This window comes from Manis pentadactyla, chromosome 19 (genome assembly GCF_030020395.1).
Source record: "Manis pentadactyla isolate mManPen7 chromosome 19, mManPen7.hap1, whole genome shotgun sequence".
In the NCBI taxonomy this organism is placed as follows: Eukaryota; Metazoa; Chordata; class Mammalia; order Pholidota; family Manidae; genus Manis; species Manis pentadactyla.
In genome coordinates, this window is record NC_080037.1 from 10,525,385 (window position 1) to 10,539,972 (window position 14,588).

General features: G+C 35.1%; 1 protein-coding gene across 6 annotated transcripts in view; it reads left to right on the forward strand.

Annotated features, from left to right (window-relative positions):
* Positions 1-14,588, forward strand: part of ASH1L (ASH1 like histone lysine methyltransferase) — a 223,029-nt gene that overhangs the window by 12,718 nt on the left and 195,723 nt on the right. The window lies entirely within an intron of this gene.

Genomic DNA, 14,588 nt, shown 5'->3' on the forward strand with positions numbered 1-14,588 from the left:
TTTTGTTGTGGTACTGATTTGCAGTTCCCTGATGACTGGTGAGGCTGAGCATCTTTTTGTGTGCTTGTTGGACATCATCTTTTTAAGTACTTGCTGTTAATATATATTCCGAATGCAGTTCCTTTCTCAGATATATACACTGCAAAAACCATCCAGTGTGTGGCTTGCCTTTTCACTCTGGGTATTATCTCTTGATGAACAGAAGTTCTTATTTTTTATTAAGTCTGATTTGTCTTATTTTATTATTATTTTAAAAAAGGATGATCTAGATTTAAGAGGTATGTAGTTGGGAGTGGGGGAAATGGAGAATTACTTATAAACAGGCAAAATGTCCAGTCAAACAAAATGAATAAGCTCTAGAGCATTGTACAGCATTGTACAGATAGCCAACAATACTGTATTGTGCACTTAAAATTTTGTTAGAGCTCATGTTAAGTTTCCTTACTGCAATAAATAACAATAATAGCATAAAGAGGTGTGTAGTAGGTGGTAGTTTATTAAATTGGAAATAGAGGAGTGTATTAAGAAAATAGCTAGTAAGTATTAGAATAGTGGAGTTAGAAAGTATGTCCAGAAGTTTACTGGGTTAGTTTTCTCAAATTCATGTAGATAAGAGCATACACCTCTCAACAACAAGATCTTGAGAGGTGTGTGCATATGGTAGCTATGTATATTTCAAATCTTCAAAAAATATGATTTTATTAGATTTTTGTTTAATTATAAAACTAATACAAATTCTCTAATAGGTCAAGAAAAACAATATAAAAATTTTCCCCTTTTACTTCCAAACCTTTTCTCCTAAAGTAACAAGTACAGTCAGTTGGTATATAATCATCCATACTTATATCTGTATACATACAAATACATTTTTTCCCTACTCTTTACAAATATGAGATCTTGCTTACCTTTTTACTTAAAAACAGACATGGCTCTGTGTGTGTGCATGTGTGTGTGTGTGTGTTTACCTCCTTTTTTGGTGACCACATCAAGGAGTGCCGTAATAAATCTCTTTTATATTAGTGCTTTTATTTTTCTGTAATAGTGTCATAGAATATGTAACATTTAAGATTGTTAAAGGTATATAAATACTTTTCCAAATGACGGTGGTCCCTAGTGCCTATTTTCTCACATCTTCCTAGTATAGTTGTTAATCTTTTAAATTTCAATCAAACTAATGAGTGAAAAATATCTTGTTTTAATTCATATCTCCTTGACCACTTGTGAGGTGGTACATCTTTTTATGTTTCTAATTGATTTTTGTCTCTTTTGTAATTGCCTATGCATATCTCTTTGTATGTCTTTTCTTATTTACTAGTTTACAGAATAACATTGTATGTTAGAGATTAATCTTTTTATGTGTTTATTGTATTTTCTCCCAATCTCTTGCTTGTTTTTTTATTTTGTTTATAATGTCTCACCATACAGATATATCATGCCTTTATATAATCAAATCTATAGTATTTTCCTTTATGGCTTATAGTTTCCTGATTTGCTCTAGATTTCTCTACCATACTATGGAAATATTCACAAATATTCTACAGATACTTTTATTTTTGCATGAAGCTCTTAAATCCATGAGGAAATTATTTTTGTATGTAACGCAAAGAATGGGTCTAACTTTGTTTTCTTCAAATGGATAGCCAATTAAGGCAACATACAGCAATATATATCATATAACTCAGTTTCTTGCCATATTGAAATCTGTTAATTGAAAAAAGTTTTCCCAGGACTGTCACTAACCCATATTCTGTTTTTATGCAGAGTAGGAAAGAAATCTCTTCCACAAGGTACTTTATTTTGATCTGCTAGAAAATTTTCAATGGCTTTATTGATATACAATTCATGTACTGTACAACTCACTAATTTAAAGTGTACACTTCAGTGATCTTCAGTATATTCACATATTTATGCAGTCATTACCACTATCTAATTTTAGAGCATTTCATCTTGGTATCTGTTAATAGTGACTCTCCATTCCAGGCATTCCCTTTCTTCCCTATCTCTTGGTAACTGCTAATCTACTTACTTTCTTTATAGATTTGCCTTTTTGGGCATTTCGTGTAAGTAGAGTCATACAATATGTTATCTTTTGGAATTGGCTTCTTTCATTTAACATAGTGTTTTCAAAGTTGTGTTGTAGTATTTATCATTACTTTTTACTGATGAATTGCATTCCATTGTATGGATAATGTTGCTGTGAATATTGTGTACAAGTTTTTGTGTGGGCATATGTTTTTATTCCACTTGTGTATATACCCAGGAGTGGAATTTCCTGATGGTGTGGTGTTTCTGTTTAACCTTTTGAGGAACTGCCAGACCACCTTCCAAAGCTCCTGCACCATCTTATGTAACTACTCCAATTTCTCCACCAAAGATTTTTATGAAAAATGATTTATAATGTGAATGGTGCCCTCTTAGAAATGGCTCTTTTGTTTAGAGAACTAACTGTACAACCATGTGCATTGGCCCTGATTTGATAGCCCCTGTTGTCAAAATGTAATAATCATTAATGGGAAATCTTTCTGATGTAACTATTACTTCTTTCCTGTTGCTATGTTAGAATTTCCCAGGGATAGAGATCAATGTCCCTGTGCATTCCTTGCAACCATAGTCCCATCCCATCTTTTTAAAAAGACAAATTGAAGTTATATAATCTGTTTTAAGTTTGCTTCTCAAGAGCTAAGTAAGATTTGATTAGATTATATGTCTGACAGTCAAAGAATATAATTTTTTCCTCAGGACTTAACTTTGGGAATGTTTTCTGTGAGTATTTTTCCCTTGTGGCTTACTAATTTTAATTTATGTCCACTATTTCACTGTCCTCTTAAGTTTCTAGAAGTGGTTTGCTGATATAATAGAGTATATCTTTGGTCATGAGATGCAGTCTTTCCTCCCAGTTTAATGTTTCTGAAAAATAGGAAATAACATAATTGTTAATACATTTAATGTGGCAGTGGTTTTAAAAAATTTTTTCTCCTGGAAATGTAGTCGATGATTCATGAAGCCTCTTAAAATCAGTGACATCTTGGAATTTAAGAAATATATATAGTACATAAATATGAAAATAACTAGCTTTATTGGTTAGTACTTTGAAAGTAAGGGATTGTTGGTGATTGTAACCATCTTTTAAATGAAGGGTTGTTCTTTAGTTGAGTAAAAAAGGTTAGTTTGTCCAGTCTTGTAAATATACTTTATATATTGTATAAATTATTTAGGACCATAGTTCCAATTTTGTTGGTGATTTCATGAAGATATTCTAGCTTTGGGATTTCAGTGATTTATGTAGTATCAGTGATTCAGTGGTTTAACACATCTTAAACCAGTTAGGACACTGCTTACCCTTTTACTTTTAGAGAGCAGATTACATGGTGATATACATAGTGCTAATTTTTTAAATTATAAAAGCAGTATGAGAAGATTATATAATATTTAAAGGAAAATGTCAGTTCTTTAGTATTTTTTTATTTTTATTTTTGTGGTATCATTAATATACAGTCACATGAGCAACATTGTGGTTACTAGATTCCCCCCATTATCAAGTCCCTGTCACATACCCCATTATAGTCACTGTCCATCAGCATAGTAAGATACTATAGAGTCACTACTTGTCTTCTCTGTGCTATACTGCCTTCCCCTTGAGTTCTTTAGTATTTTTATTTTTGTTTTGTCTATTCTCTTTTGTCTATATACATGAATAAAAATATAGTAATATGTATGTATGTATATTTAGTCAGTAGATATTTATTGAATACCTTTTATGTTCCAGGCGCTTTGCTACATGTATAACAGGGAATAAGTCAGATAGGATTCTTAGGAAACAAATAGTCTAATGGAAAATACAGATATTAAGCATGTAACTTCCTACTATGATGAATGTTAAAAGAGACTTAACAGTATGCTACCTGAGCGCTTACAAGGGAACTCTCCCTCGGTCTAGGGGGTTAGGAAATGTCTCCGTCATGAAGTGATCTTTAAGTTGAGATGGAAAGTAGACGTAGAAGTCATACAGGAAGGAGGTGGAGAAGAGCTCTGGTCAGAAATAATTAAGTATGTTCTCCTGGAGGAGGGAAGACAGAGTCATTTGAGGAACTGAAGAGTACATAGAGCACATATATCACATGTGTATCAGTTTTTGCTTTTTTAGTTGTTTCTTGCCCTGCTCTGCTCATACCAGAGTGGGAAATGGTGAGGCTAGAAGTAGGTAGGGGCAGATAGGTAAAAACAAAAAGTAAACACTGATACATGTGTGAAGTACTGTTCTAAGTACCTGTTAAATATTTGTTCATCAAACCCTAACAACAGTTTGTATTCACAGGTGAGGGAACTGAGGCATGGAGTGTCTTGCCCAAAATTAATACAGCAGAACTGGGATCTGAGCCTGTACATTCTGGATCCAGCGTTTGTGTCCTTAGGCACTGTACTGTACTGCACATCTGAAGTTATAAATTATGACTAGGACTGGGAACTTTTATATGTGAACACCAATATGAAAGCATCCAAAGGTTTTAAACAGGAAAATGACATAATCAGATTGGGTTTTAAATAATCTTCCTGGCTGCATCTTGGAGAAGGAACTGGAGGAAAGCAAGGTAGATACACAAAGAAATTAGAAGACTACTGCTAGAGACTGAGCAGGTGTTGTTTTTTTTGGAAAAGTCAATGTCACTGTAATTAACTGGATGTAATAAGAAATTACTTATATGGTACTCAAAAGTTTTGGTATTAGGTTAAAGGTAGGAAATGAAGTGAAAGGAGTCAAGGATGACTGCCAGGTTTCTGACTTGAGCAACTGGTGGTACTGTGGTTACTTAGCTAATATGATATATTCTGATGATCACCTATAAGAATATTAAAGAGCATAAAACTCAGGACAAATTAAACTGCATTATGTGCTATACATTTTTTTAAGTCTTATAATTAATTTATATCTGGTTTTTAATGTTGAGAAATTGAACAATGATAACAACCTTTAACTTTGTTAAGTACAGACCACAAAGGAAAACACAACTTTATCACAATTGAGACAAGCTAGATTTTATGTATTTTGAGTAAAAAATTTGCCAACATTGTTCAATCTGTAATGTGGAAATTACAGTAAATGTTAACCAAAAAGGAAGTTATTCTTACATATTACACTTAATAAGATAAATTACTTACCAAGTTAAAAAAATTTTTAAAACTCCATTAACTTTATATAGTATTGTCATATTGTCTTCCTCTGTATATATCATGTACATATATTTCCAACTGTCTGCTTGACCTTTCTACTTACATGTTTCACAGACATCTACAATTTAACATATTTGTCACCAAACTCATGATTTCCCCTTTCCATCTCATCCTGGCAAACAATTTCTAGGATGTCAGCCCTGTGAGAGCAGGGATTTTTCTGGTTTTTTGCACTGCTATATCTCCAGTTCCTTTTACATAATGGGAACGCATTAAATGGTTGAAAGTGTATTTAAAGAGTACCACTGTACAGTTCACCAGCTGCTCAAGATTTCAAATTTTCTTGCCCTCCTTTCCTACATTTTAGTGACAAATCATGTCATACTCTAAAATATTTCTCAATCCACCCATTTTTCTTTATTTCCAGTGCTACCACCCTAATTTATTAATCTTAAAACTGGTATTCCAGAATGAACTTGTCTTTCTCATCATTCTTCCATAGCAACCAGAAGGGTTTTCTTAAAATGTAAATTTTATCCCTAATACCAAAACCAGGCAATGACATCACAAAAAAAAAATCAAAGAGCAATATTCCTGATGAACATAGATGCAAAAATACTCAACAAAATATTAGCAGACCGAATTCAAAAATACATCAAAAAGGTCATCCATCATGATCAAATAGGATTTATTCCAGGGATGCAAGGATGGTACAATATTTGAAAATCCATCAACATCATCCACCACATCAACAAAAAGAAGGACAAAAACCACATGATCATCTCCATAGATGCTGAAAAACCATTAGACAAAATTCAACATCCATTCATGATAAAAACTCTCAACAAAATCGGTATAGAGGGCAAGTACCTCAACATAATAAAGGCCATATATGACAAACCCACAGCCAATATTATTCTTAACAGCGAGAAGTTGAAAGCTTTTCCTTTAAGATCAGGAACAAGACTGGGATGCCCACTCTCCCCACTTTCATTTAACATAGTTCTGGAGGTCCTAGCCATGGCAATCAGACAACACAAAGAAATAAAAGGCATCCAGATTGGCAAGGAAGAAGTTAAACTGTCCCTGTTTGCAGAGGACATGATATTGTACATAAAAAACCCTAAAGAATCCACTCTAAAACTGCTAGGTCTATTATTTGAATTCAGCAGTTGTAGGATACAAAATCAATACACAGAAATCTGCTGCTTTCCTATACACTAACGATGAACTAGCAGAAAGAGAAATCAGGAAAACAATTCCATTCACAATTGCATCAAAAAGAATAAAATACCTAGGAATAAACCTAACCAAGGAAGTGAAAGACCTGTACTCTGAAAACTACAAGACACTCATGAGAGAAATTAAAGAAGATACCAATAAATGGAAACACATCCTGTGCTCATGGATAGGAAGAATTAATATTGTTAAAATGGCCATCCTACCTAAAGCAATCTACAGATTTAATGCAATCCCTATCAAAATACCAACAGAACTATTTGCTCAATGAACTAGAGCAAATAGTTCTAAAATTCATGTGGAACCACAGAAGACCACGAATAGCTGAAACAATCCTGAGAAGGAAGAATAAAGTGGGGGGGATTACGCTCCCCAACTTCAAGCTCTACTACAAAGCCACAGTAATCAAGACAATTTGGTACTGGCACATGAACAGACACATAGACCAATGGAACACACTAGAGAGCCCAGATATAAACCCAAGCATATATGGTCAGTTAATGTACAATAAAGGAGCCATGGACATACAATGGGGAAATGACAGCTTCTTCAGCAGCTGGTGTTGGCAAAACCGGACAGCTACATGCAAGAGAATGAAACTGGATCACTGTCTAACCCCATACACAATAGTAAACTCAAAATGCATCAAAGACCCGAATGTAAGTCATGAAACCATAAAACTCTTCGAAGAAAACATGGGCAAAAATCTGTTGCATATAAACATAAGCAACTTTTTCCTGAACGCATCTCCTCGGGCAAGGGAAGCAAAAGAAAAAATGAACAAATGGGACTACATCATGCTAAAAAGCTTCTGTACAGCAAAGGACACTATCAGCAGAACAAAAAGGCATCCTACAGTATGGGAGAATATATTTGAAAATGGCATATCCGACAAGGGGTTAACATCCAAAATATATAAAGAACTCACACACCTCAACACCCAAAAAGCAAATAACCCTATAAAAAAATGGGCAGAGGATATGAACAGACACTTCTCCAAAGAAGAAATTCAGATAGCCAACAGGCACACGAAAAGATGCTCCATATCACTAATTATCAGGGAAATGCAAATTAAAACCACAGTGAGATATCACCTCACACCAGTTAGGATGGCCAACATCAAAAAAGACTAGGAACAAAAAATGCTGGCAAGGATGAGGAGGAAGGGGAACCCTCCTACACTGCTGGTGGGAATGTAAACTAGTTCAACCATTGTGGAAAGCAGTATGGAGGTTCCTCAAAAACTCAAAATAGAAATACCATTTGACCCAGGAATTCCACTCCTAGGAATTTACCTTAAGAATGCGGGGGCCCAGTTTGAAAAAGACATATGCACCCCTATGTTTATCGCAGCACTATTTACAATAGCCAAGAAATGGAAGCAACCTAAAAGTGTCCATCAGTAGATGAATGGATAAAGAAGAGGTGGTACATATACTCAGTGGAATATTATTCAGCCATAAGAAGAAACAGATCCTACCATTTGCAACAACACAGATGGAGCTAGAGGGTATTATGCTCAGTGAAATAAGCCAGGCCGAGAAAGACAAGTACCAAATGATTTCACTCATCTGTGGAGCATAAGAACTAAGCAAAAACTGAAGGAATAAAACAGAAGTAGACTCACAGAACCCAAGAATGGACTAACAGTTACTAAAGGGAAAGCGACTGGGGGTTTGGGTGGAAGGGGAGGGAGAAGGGGAATAAAGAACATTACGATTAGCACACACAATGTAGAGGGGGTGCACACGGGGAAGGCTGTGTAGCACAGAGAAGACAAGTAGTGACTCTATACCGTCTTACTACACTGATGGACAGTGACCGTAATGGGGTATGTGGTGGGGACTTGATAATGGGGGGAATCTAGTAACCACAAAGTTGTTCATGTGATTTTTATATTAATGATGCCAAAAAAAAAAATCCTGCCATGCAGGAAGAAAAAAAAAAGTAAATTATATCTTGTTACTCCCCTACTCAGAGCTTTTTTTTGGATTCCAAATAATTAATATAGCTCAACAAAGCACTTTGAAAGCTATTTTCATTTATCTTCCCATTTTCATTTTGTGTTTTTCCCCCCTTTGGTTTATTTAATGTTAATCTTAACAACCTCAGGGACTTGTTACACACCCTTGTTACATGTTTTTGGATAATTTTCACCTTCATGTTTTGCCTGGCTATTTCCTGCTCAGACTGGGTCTCAGCTTAAAGTTTAATGTTTTTCTAAGATAGCTTCCCTGCTCCTCCAAAATCCCTTCACAAACTGCCTCATGTAGTAGTACCTTCACATTTATTTAAGTTACAAGTAATAATTATATGTTCATATGATTAGCCACTTATCTGCTGCTACCTCAAACTTAAAAGTTCATGAAACCAAGGACCATATTTGTATTGTAGCTATCTACTGTGGGTTTCACAATTCTCAAAATATATTTTGAAGTTTTCAGAATATTGTTTGAATGAATGAAGGGATAGGTTAAGAATGATGAATCCATAAGGAAATAATGTAGTAGTTAGAGAGGTGCAGTTGGAGAGCTAGTAGAATGCGTCAACACAGGAGCCAGGCAAGAGTTTCAAATAGCAAATAAGCCAAATGTAGCAGAGAAGAGTAGTAAGGTCAGGACTAAGAAATTACCTTTGAGGGGGCAGCATAACATATTACTTAAGAGGAGCCAGACAGACCTTTTATTAACTTGTTTTTTCCTCTCTAAAAAGGGAATAATATTAACTACCTCATGGTGATTGTGAGGCTTAAATGAGATAATCTATATAAAACATTTAGCATAGAGCTTGGCACATATTAACAGCTCAGTAAATTTTAGGTATTTTATTACTTTTATGAATATTTTCAGTGAACCCACTGTAAGAACTCAGTAGTAGTACTTAAAAATATATATAGTTTATATTGCCTTGCTAGATAGTGTCCTATCAAAGTGTGTCTATTCCTTTCTCATCTCTTACAATAAAGTATCAGGACAAAATCATCTCCAAACATAGTAAAATTGTTTTCCAGAGTGGTTTGGTATCTCACAGACCAGAGCATTTTATTTAAAGTGGATTTGTTTATTTTTATCCAATCCATTGTTTATTACTTGTATGTGAGATTAGTGTGGGATTGGTAGTAGTTTTCACTTTATAGAGGGAATAGGGTATAGAGATGAAAAACAACTTTGAGCAATTCTTGTTCAAAAGTTCTGTATTTCTGTTTCTTGCCCAGGTATTTAGTGGCATATTGCAGAATATACAGTGTAAATCACTATGAATTGTGGTTTATTTTGTAAATTTACAGGTAATATCTAACATGTTATTAGCTTTTACTTTGTATTGACACAATGTATATATCCTATTATAATTAGCAATTTTCTAGAAAGTTTATTACAGCTAAGATGATCTCAGCAAAAGGGCTTCATGCTCAAGATTTAGTGTTAATTTCCCTTGAACTTGAACTTGAATTTTCCATATTGCTTCAGTGATTTGAATATATTATATAAATCCTACAGTTGCATGTGAGATAAATACTGAATTTGCCTCTTTGAGTGAAGAGATTCGAGTAGTCTTAGTTCTGTTTCTCTTTGGAGAGAACTGTGTTTTAAATTGATTGTTGTGTAATAGGAACCAGAATAAGTTGTGAAACAACATGGTATCCTTGTCCCTGGATGGAAAGCTTAGATTATAAGGTTACCTTTCCAAAACTTGAAAGAATATCTTTCTTGTATGGGTATCTTTCCAAAAGTGGAAAGAATATCATTCACAAAGAATGTTGCTTTAAAAGTTCAAAAACAGCATTCTGGCAGCTGCTGTAGGGACTGCTTTTCAAGCAGTTTACATTTAGCAGATAAAAAGCATTCTTTGTTGTGAAGTATCTTTAGAATTTTGATAATATCTTTTACTAAAAACACTTAAATTTGAAATGTGGGGTTTGTGAATCATGATTTTCCAGTCTCATTCCCTAAATGGATTCACAAACTATATGCCCTTAGGCATACAGTTCTTTTTCTTCCTTGATCAAGTAAGGGAAATTGACTATTTCTCTATTCTTAGATACATTTCTAGGAGAGTGATCAAATTAATTCCTTTTCAGTATTGATATTCTATTTATATAATAATCTGTGTCACTTGGATTCTGTTTTTTCCATTTTTAATATGAAGAGAATCATGCTTTCTAAACCCCTTCTCTGAAATGTTTTGAAAATGAATAACTGGTGGTAAAAATGCTTTGAGTTCTTTAGAAAAAATACTGAAATTTTACTTTACAAAATATATAAAGACTTCTGGAATTCTTTCATTATGAAAAATGAAAATTAAAGAGAAAATTTTCAGTGTATATATTAATGAGTAGTGAATATAAACATTATTTTCACATAAATTATTATTTGTTTTTACCCCAGAAAAGATTCGTTTTAATAATCAAAAAGATAAATGGCAAGTCCATCTGTTTACAATTAGTAACATGAAACCCAGGTTGGGCATTAGAAATTAAGAAACAAGTAAGAAATGGGGGAAAATACTAGAAAAGGAGCAAATTGAAACCAGTAAGATAGAGCCTACATGACGCATGGAATTAATTCAAATATTTTTTGAACACCTATGTGTCAGATACTCTTCTCGGTGCTAGGATACTACATTGATCTAAACTTACAAAAACCCACTTTCTGGTGCACTACACTCCAATAGAAAGATACAGACTATATGTAAATATGTTATACACCAGATGCTAAGAAGAGCATGGAGAAACATAAAACAGGATAGAGAAAAGGGTGGTGGGATGGGTATTTTCTGTTTTATAAAGGGGTGTCAGGGAATGTCTCTTCCATAAATAAGATTACGTTTAGGCAAAGACATGAAGGAAGTGGAAGGGCAAACCCTGCAATTACCTGAGGAAATGGTGTTGTAGTCAGGCAGGATAGTAATGTAAGTACAAAGGCCCTGAGGTAGGAGTATTTTTGTTGTAGTTGAGAAACAGGAGGAGATCTGTGTCCCCTAACCCCTTCTTGGAACTAAGTGGGGAGATGAGTAAGAGATGGAAGAGAGGTACAGGGGATTGTACAGCAGATTAAATGGGGCCTTTAGATCATTGTAGGGACTTTGACTTGTACTTTGAGATGGGAAACCATTGAAAGGATTTTGAGCAGAAGAGGACATGATCTAACACAGGCTTTAAAAGGATTTCCCTGCTGCTGAATTGAGAAGACTGTAAAGAGAAACAAGGACTGAAAAAAGGAGCCAGTTAAGAAAAAGAAAGGAAACAAGAATGATTAGAAATTTTTGGCCTAAATATTTTTGGTTGGAGTTGTATTTATTGAGATGAGAAAACCTGTGGGAAGAACAGATTTGGGGTTGGTGGGGGATGGGAGAGGTGGTGAAGATGAATTGATTTTAGACATGTTAAGCTTTAAGTGCCTGATCATTAGACAGTGTGCCAAGTAGGCATTTAGATATATGAGTCTGGACTTCCAGGAAGAGATCTCAATCAAGATAGAAATTTGTGAATCATCAGTGTTAGATGAAATTTAAAGCCAAAAGACAATATGTGGTCATTTAGGAAGTGAGTGTAGATAGACAAGGAAAGAGTGTGCCCTGGGGCACTCCAGTGTGTGTTCTGGGGAAAAATGAATAACTGGCAAAGGAGACTGAGGTTGACTAGCCAGTAACGGAGAAGAATCCAGAAAGGTATCCTGAAAGTCAAGAAGTGGAGGGGCTGTTCGGCTGCGACAAATTCTGTGATAGGTCAAGTAAGATGAGAAGACTGAGAATTGATCATTGTACTTAGCAATGTAGAGTACACTGGTGACCCCCAGCAGTTTCTGCAGAGATGGTAGTGAAAATGTGATTGGTGTGTTTAAGAGAAAAAGAAGAGAATTTGGAGATGGGGAATATAGACAACCCTTTCAAGAAGTTTTTTACAAGAGGGAACAAATGGGAAGCTGATGGAGGATAAGGGATCAAGAGGAGTTTTCTTAGATGAAAAACATTGTAGTATATTTTTATGCTAATTGACATCCAGAAGAAAGATGAGAAGTGGATGATGTCCAGGAAAAGAGGATAGTTGCCTGAGTAATGTGTTTGAGAAGGCAGTGGGATAGGATTTAGTTACCAAGCAGAGGGGTTGGAAGTAGAGACAATTTACATGTGATAGCGAGGAAGGCAGAATCTATTCTATAGGCTTAGACACAGGCAGGTGGGTAGATACATGGTAGGAGCTTCTGGCAGGTTTCTGATAGTTTCTACTGTCATCAGATTAGAAGCAAAGTGAGAGAGTGGAGATGAGATGATATGCAATAGTTGTCTAGGAGAGTGGTGGAGTGGTAGAGAACTGTGTTACAGTGCTAAGGATCCACTTGAGGTTTGTGGCAGGAATATTAAGTGAGATCAGTGAGCAAGATTGTTTTTCTTAGACCAGCTTTGATGGTGTGGAGACAGAAGAGGTGTAAGATATAATTTGGAAGTTACTAGTGCAATTAAGATACTTTAGTAAGTTTTAGTAAGAAGAAAAGCCGTTCTATGAAATACAGTCATCATACAAGAAAAGGTTGTATGTAGGTTCCTCATTATAATATGAGATGAAGTTATGTGAAAAAATGAGAAACATGCCAAACATATTAGAATCCATAGGGACCTTATAATTAATTAATTAGTCTATTTATTTGGTAAAAAGTAATGTGCTATTCATTGTTCCAAGAGCTGGGGATATAGTGGCAAACAAGCCAGAAGAGGTCTCTACCCTCATGAAGCTTCTTTTTTTTTTTGTAGATACTTATTTTTTTATTGAAGGGTAGTTGACACACAGTATTACATTACATTAGTTTCAGGTGTACAACATAGTGATTCAACATTTATATATATGACAATTCTAGGTACCAGCTATCACCATACCAAGCTGTTACAATATCTTGACTATATTCCTTATGCTATACATTACATCCCAGTTACTTATTTATTTTACCATTGGAAGTGTGTACTTTTTTTTTTTTTTTTTTTGTGAGGGCATCTCTCATATTTATTGATCAAATGGTTGTTAACAACAATAAAATTCTGTATAGATGAAGCTTCCTTTTTAATTATAGTCTATTTGGGGATATAGCTGACAAATGTGGACTAAGAATAAAAAAGTTAATTACCCAAATTGTGAACCTGTATGGATAATGGGTATTTAGGGAAGGATTGGGTCCATGTAAACCGTAGTTCTGAAAACATAGGTCCAAAATCCATTATCCAACAGTTTTTTTGCTTTTAAAAAGAGAATGTAATGCAGAGTGGGTTACTTCCAATGTGGTGTTTTAAGTATTACTTCTTAATCAAACATATTAATACTTCTGCATTGAAATGTATGGCTAGTCACAGGAATTGTGGTAATTAAGACCAAAATGGGTTGAAGTCAGGTGTAACTCCCGAGTTGGGGGGAAAATTACCTTTGAAGCTGAAATCAGTCAAAGGGAGAAATAAAGTAGGAGAAACCCGTTTATTGCCTACAAGCAGTCATTCACTTCTGCTTGCCCATGTCTTTCACCAACGAACTGCCAAAGGCACCCACCAAACCTCTCAAATCCAGATATACCCTCGTTCCCCCCACCCTTGTAATCACCTGGTGATGTGGAGATGGACTACTACTCTCCACTCTCAAAGCACCTATTGATACGGAGATGCAGGAAGGCCAGGCGAGAGATGCTGGAAAAACTGAATTTTACACACATGAGGTCACGTTTTGTTATTAGTGAATTATGAAAAACTTGTATTTTTCAGAGTTTTGAAATTCAGGATTGTGAACCTATCATGGAAAAGATAGGACTTTGTACTTAAAAAAAAACTTTTTTTTATTAAGGTATCATTGATATACATTGTCATGAAGGTTTCACATGAAAAACGTGTCTTTACTACGTTCACTGATGATATCAAGTCCTCCGATTGCCCCATTGAAGTCACTGTCCATCAGTGTAGTAAGATGCCACAGAGTCACTACTTGTCTTCTCTGTGCTACACTGTCTTCCCTGTGACCCACACACACCATGTGTACTAATCATAATACCCCTCAATCCCCTACTCCCTCACTCCCCACCCAGCCTCCCTCACCCCTCCCCTTAGGAACTGCTGGTCCCATCTTGGAGTCTGTGAGTCTGCTGCTGTTTTGTTCCTTCACTTTTGCTTTGTTATTACACTCCACAAATGAGGGAAATCATTTGGTACTT